This window comes from Triticum dicoccoides, chromosome 6B, assembly GCF_002162155.2.
Source record: "Triticum dicoccoides isolate Atlit2015 ecotype Zavitan chromosome 6B, WEW_v2.0, whole genome shotgun sequence".
NCBI lineage: Eukaryota > Viridiplantae > Streptophyta > Magnoliopsida > Poales > Poaceae > Triticum > Triticum dicoccoides.
Window position 1 is genome coordinate 273,777,495 of NC_041391.1, and position 4,955 is coordinate 273,782,449.

Sequence of the window (4,955 nt, forward strand, 5' to 3'; positions counted from 1 at the left end):
TCTGCTGTGAAAATATGACTGGTGGTACGGGAGCTATTGCGAGGGATGAGCGGGGAGAGTTCATTGCTGCCGCTGGTTGGTTTATACCGCATGTGGCATCTTCAGAAACAGCAGAAATGATGGCCATTCGCAATGGGTTTTATCTCGCTTCAAGGATTGGCTGCACTGTCCTGCAGATTGAATCCGATTGCTCTAATGCGGTTCAAGCTTTCAACCTGGAGGATTACTCGGGGGCAAGACTCAGCTTTTGTGCTTCAAGGGAAAGAATTGGCAATGGATCTTGCCCAATACGAGATCATTGCATGTCTACGTGAAGCAAATGAAGTAGCTGATGCTATCGCTAAATACTCTCTTTCAAGTAGACTTTCAGATGTTTGGGAGCGCTCAATCCCGGACTTTATTTCTCAGTTTAATGTAAACGACCTTGCTATTATTTGAGAAATAAAGTTTTGATTACATCAAAAAAATGGTACGCCTTTGGCGTATTTTCGAAAAAAAATTAATTTCAACTGTCCATTTTTTAGGGCTATGATCATCGAAGAGCAACCCATCAGATCAATGTCCAGCTACAATAGATCAATGTAACTCTAACCAATGAGACGAAATCACTAGTTAAGGAGTACTCCTTGCGGAGATCACTTCAACTTCCCCAGGTTGCGACAAGTCGCGCGCTCGATGTGCGCCACTTGTCGCAACCTGAGAGTTTTCCCTTTTTTCGTAGATCCGTTTATTCAAAACGTTTTATCTCTTAAACCGTGCGTCCAAATCTTGAGCCGCTTTCGCCGTTGGATTCCTCGCGTCGAGATCTTCAAAACTAGATCCCATGTTGATAGGTTTTGACGAACTTTTTTTTCACGAAAAAACTGGACGAAAAAAACCGACGAAAAAACCCGAACCGGTAACACGGTTTTTCCCTTTCCGAAAGAGGCACGCCCATACCTCTGACGAAATCACAACCGTGCCTCTCGCGGAAACAAAACCGTACCTCTCGCGAAATAATAAAAAAACAGAAAACACGTTCTTTTCTCTTTCCGCAAGAGGCACGCCCGTGCCTCTCGCGAAAGCAAAACCGTGCCTCTCGCGAAAGGAAAAAAAATAGAAAACGTGTTTTTCTTTTCTTTTCGAAAGAGACACGCCTGTGCCTCTCGCGAAAGCACAACCGTGCCTCTCACGGAAGCAAAACCATGCCTCTCGCGAAAGAAAAAATAACAGAAAACACGTTTTTTTCCCTTTCCGAAAGAGGCACGCCCGTGCCTCTCGCGAAAGCACAACCGTGCCTCTCACGAAAGAAATAAAAAACAAAAAACACGTTTTTTTTTCGTTTCCAAGAGGCACGGCCGTGCCTCTCGCGAAAGCACAACCACGCCTCTCGCGAAAACAAAACCGTGACTCTTGCGAAAAAAAATGCATTTTTTTTTTGCAAATTAATTATTTTTTTCAAAATAAATTTTTTATCGAAAAGCTAGGAAAGACCAGTAGAAAACCAAAACGTCAAAAAACCCGAAAAAAACCCGTTTAAAAAGCCGAAAACGCATGCGGAAAAATAAAAAAACAAAATCCGGAGGGAGCGCCCAGAGCACGACACGTGGCAAATGGCTGAGAGCGCGCCAAGCGGCGCTGATCGTTGCGAGGCTCCCAAAGGAGCGCTCGTTAATTAGTTGCTCCCCCAATGAGATCATCGAAGATTGGGAGGGGACATATTCTATTTTTAACATTCAAGACGCCGAAGACAGACCTAGATTAGATCAGTCCGATTTAGACATCTCGTCAAGATCGGACACTAAACATTCCGGTGAATTAGTTTACAAATTGTTGGGGGCCGATTTATACTCGTCGAAGAGTTGGGGGCTGTTTGGTTGGTGCCCTGAGCACCATACCTGAGAAAATTACGTGCCTGAGTGTAGCCTGAGATTGCTGTGCTTTTAACCCGACTAGGCAGTGTTTGGTTCGTGCCTGTGCCTGAGAAAATAAAGAATGGTAGGTGCAATGATTGCTAGCTGCATGCACCATGGGTGAACCACTAAAGTATACTGATCAACCATTAAAATATACTAGATCATTGATGGCGCGCGTTGCCGCGCCCGTCTATTTTGAATTTTTTTATAAGATGTGAATCCATGTAAGACAACTTCTGAAAAAGGATAAATAGACACAAATAATCTGTATCACGAAAGTTTTCTGTTTTCTTTTGAAATAACAGAGCAACAGATCTTTCACTCGGTGACTCGGTGAATGAATGGCAACAATAACCTTAAACATCGACAGGCAGCTGGCATACTTGCAGTTTTGCACCCAACTATAGGGATGAATAAACAAAAAATGTAATAGCTACTGTAAGGATGCAAGTAAATCTTCATAATCTACTGGCTTTGCATACATGATACTCTCTGAAAGCAGGTCCTCTGTTGCACAGCCTCCGAAATGATTAGAGCATGTTTTTAGCACAAACACAGTAAAAAAGAATCTTATACTGTTGAGATCTCAAGCATGTTTTTTTTTGCAAGACCTATTTTCCCCCCTAAACTACACATGAGCAGGAAAGAGGTCAAACTTGATTCTGAGGACAAAATGCATTGATATTCAACAAACATAACAAGTAACAATGAAATAAGAACACACTCGAGGACCATGGATGTCAGTGAAGATAGATAATCTTTTCCCCCCTCTTGACAGGTGAAGCGAGTATTGAAAATGACAGGAAACTGATTACACATACATGTACTATGTAAATACGCTTACTTTCATCAAAATTTCATACTACTAAATAAATAATATAAAACGTGGATGAATCAACTAAGGGTTTTATCATTAAGGATATTAAAGTCAAACCTGACATAGACAACAAGCTAGAGCCAGATAGACATAGTGCTGATTAAGATGGATGTGTCAGAATACATCTTTGGTGTGACTTACATGGTTCAGATAAATATGGAAAGATGTCTCATGCAGTAAGTAGATGAACCACACATCTAGAGATATTGTCCAAAACAATTGATAGGATGGTAAGCAAAATACAGTACAAAGAAGCAAGTGCATTGGGGCAGCGACATAGGACTAATGGATGGCTTGAAGGTCAAAAATAGCAAGCTAGGTGGTGCCATAGTTATACTAATTAACTATTGGACTAAGAATGTATTTAGGTCTGTTTATTTGAAGCAGCTTGTTTCCTAGCATATAACAAATTTTCACCGAAGAAGATAATGCAAAAAGTGTAGTAAGTCTAATATATAGCCAGCGATGGAGTTGACAATTCAAGCAACATGTTTCATCACAGGTTTCTGGATATCTATAGACCAAGTGAATGGAAATCTATCACAACTAAGCAACTGAATCAGGACGTCAGAATTGCAACAAAAAAAGAAGATATGAACAGCAGAGGGTACTGCACCACACCAACCTGATTAGCTAGACAAACCCCACATTCATTTTGCAGCACCATATCTTGCTGGATGTTGGCCCCCTCCTGACCAATTAACCCATGTTATGGTCTTATTAAAACCATACAAGAAGGAAATCAAGGTGGCAAATGCAAACAACCCATGTGATGGTCTTACTAAATCCATATGAAAAGGAAATCAAGGTGGAAAATGTGAACACTGGAATCTGCAGTAACAATGCAATAGGCTAATATGCGTACACTACCTGTCCCAACAATAAATCATATAGGTCTATATATTTCCAAGAAACCATCATCAGCTCATTCGGGCAAGTTGTCATCTAGGAGTACGCTGCTGCTTACGGAGTAGCAATCCTCATGGCTCCGATCATGCAAAGATAAAAGGAATTTCAGACAAGAATAGTAGCATACATATGCTCACGAATAAATGAAAAGGAATTCGCAAAATAAATAAATGAAAAGGGTCCGACATGGACGGACTTGCTCCTGTTTGTCTTGTGTTCCCTACAACCAACCTGAGATATATAGCTCCTCGCCATTGCGCACGGCGAGCTGGATGTGGCGGTGCATGATATGGGTCTTCTTGTTGTCCCTGGCATCGGCAGCGTTGCCAGCCAGCTCCAGGGCCTGCATCAATGGAGAAGAACGACAAGAATAGCACAAATATCCAGGCATTACTACTAATCAGTCGCAAACAGATCTAAGAATAACCAGGTCGAGGAATAGAAATCTCAAAGAACAAGGGCAAGGATGAGATCTAGTAGAAACGCACATCAGCGGCGAGGTACTTGTGGAACAGCGGCGAGGTAGATGCGGGCACCAGTGCCTAAGCGCTCGGCGTACTTGCCGGCCTTGAGGAATCTGGCGATCCTGCCAACGGGGAATTGCAGCCCGACCTTGGAGCTACTCGATGTTGCCTTCTTGGCCGCCGGTGTCGACCGCCTTCCCACAATTGACCATCTTAGCAACCAACCATCTTGACAAAGCCGCTACTGGAAGACAGAACACTGTTCGCCGCCACACACATTAACAATCATAAAAACACACATTAAAATCAACAATCTTACATTACAATTACCACACATTAGCAGATTGTATAGTCAGTACCAACTGGTATAACTGTAGAATTAGCAAATATTCACAGCAGCAGCAATTCAGTCTTACCAGCAACAATCCACAAGGCATACAAAAGCTCACTGAGGTAGAGCAACGACGTCTGGATGCGAGGTCGAGGTAGGGTGAAGCAGCACAGGGTCGATAGGGAGGGCGCACGGCATTGTTGTAGGGGCGACGGGGTAGGGGTCGGGCGGCTGCTTCCGGTGACTCAGTCAAGGTACGGGCGACGGGGTCGACGGACGGTGTCCGACGGCGCTATCAAGGTCAGAGCGAGTGGATCGGGCGCCGGCTTCGTGGTCGGGGTGCGGCTATGGCTTCAGGCTTCGCGGTAAAGGAGAGCCGGGACTGGCGAGCGGATGCGCGGTAAGGCCAGAAGGCGGTGGGAGGGGGCCAGAGGAGGGATGGCCGGCGGCGGTACGATGCCGTCCGCTCGAGAAACCCT

At 44.1% G+C, this 4,955-nt stretch overlaps 1 long non-coding RNA gene across 2 annotated transcripts; it reads right to left on the reverse strand.

Moving 5' to 3' along the window:
- Positions 1-2,929: 2,929 nt before the first annotated feature.
- On the reverse strand, positions 2,930-4,949 carry LOC119326531. 2 transcript variants are annotated; one of them, XR_005158030.1, is made up of 5 exons: positions 4,562-4,949; positions 4,170-4,404; positions 3,913-4,024; positions 3,643-3,758; positions 2,930-3,463 (listed from the first exon to the last, which is right to left on the reverse strand). It is a non-coding gene; the product is annotated as an uncharacterized LOC119326531 (long non-coding RNA). The 2 variants fall into 2 exon arrangements; XR_005158029.1 differs by having other exon boundaries at positions 3,643-4,024.
- Positions 4,950-4,955: the final 6 nt, after the last annotated feature.